Genomic DNA, 1,278 nt, shown 5'->3' with positions numbered 1-1,278 from the left:
CAACCTACAAAAAGGCCAAAAAGGTCAAGTTCCATGGTAATTGGCAGGCAAGATTAGTGTTTTAATCTCTTCAGCTTCTCAAATCAGTTATTAACGAAGGCAAAACTTGAAGGCCAAGGAAGGTCATTAACAACTTAATCACGCTCTAATACGATAGAACGAAATAAATCGTGAGATATTTTCAAATCCCCCCCTCAACGCCCCTATTTAAACCCACTTCCCTCACACTCTTCTTCCCTCGCCCACCCCCCCTCCTCTGCTTCGATCCTCACCAAGATCGTTTTTTGAGCTCGACCCATTTCTCTCCGCCCATAAAAATGCGACCCGCGCAACTACGGACCTCGCCTTCTCACTCCCCCAGTCATCGTCTCGTTCTCCCCTCTTCTCCTCGCCGCCATTCTCGTCGTCTCCCTTCCTCTTCCTCTCCCCGGGGCCCGCTTGGTCCCTCTCCGCGGCCCCCGCCGCCAAATCCCCGGCCCCACGGCGTCCTCCTCGCCTTCGCCTCCCCTCCCCCCACCGAGCCCTCGCCAAGCTCGCCCGCTCTCTAAAACCGGCAGCTTGCATGGCTTCTCCGTCGGGTTCACTCGCTTCATCATTGCGAGCCAACCCGACACAGCGAAATGATGATACTGCAACAGCTCCGCCTTCGCCGATCGCCCGATCAAGGAGTCGGCCTACGAGCTTCTCTTCCACCGGGCCATGGGGTTCGCTCCCTTCGGCGAGTACTGGAGGAACCTCAGAAGGATCTCTGCTACCCATCTCTTCAGCCCCAAGAGGATTCAGGCGTTTGGGGAGCAGAGGAAGGCTATCGGGCTGAAAATGGCGGAGGATGTGAAGATGGCGATGGAGAGAGGCGGATCGCGAGGGCTGTGGAACGTCAAGAGGCCGTGTTGCGATTACAGCGCGTCACGTTGGAACTAATGTCATGCATGCCAGCCGTGCTTCGGAAATGCTTCGAATTTTTGTGGAGCGGGAGGGAGTGAGTTGGAGGAGTTGTTCCGTGAGCCGCAGGGCGGTACGAGTTGCTTGGGGTTTTCAATTGGAGCGACCACTTGCCAATCTTGGGGTTATTGGACCTGCAAGGAGTTAGGAGGAGGTGCAGGGAGTTAGTGAAGAAAGTTAACGTCTTTGTTGGGAGGATCATTGAAGAGCACAGGTTGAGGAGGAGGAGGAAGGTGATGGGGGTTGGTGAGGGGGTTGGGGACTTTGTGGATGTGTTGCTTGATTTGGAGGAGGAGGAGAAGCTCTCTGACTCTGATATGGTGGCTGTTCTTTGGG

At 55.2% G+C, this 1,278-nt stretch overlaps 1 pseudogene; it reads left to right on the top strand.

The window, feature by feature from the left end:
• LOC109821413 overlaps window positions 325–1,278 on the top strand; it is a 2,634-nt pseudogene continuing 1,680 nt past the window's right edge.

Source organism: Asparagus officinalis, chromosome 8 (assembly GCF_001876935.1).
Source record: "Asparagus officinalis chromosome 8, Aspof.V1, whole genome shotgun sequence".
NCBI lineage: Eukaryota > Viridiplantae > Streptophyta > Magnoliopsida > Asparagales > Asparagaceae > Asparagus > Asparagus officinalis.
Note: the sequence above shows the minus strand (reverse complement) of the source record. Positions and strands in the feature narration are given on the sequence as shown.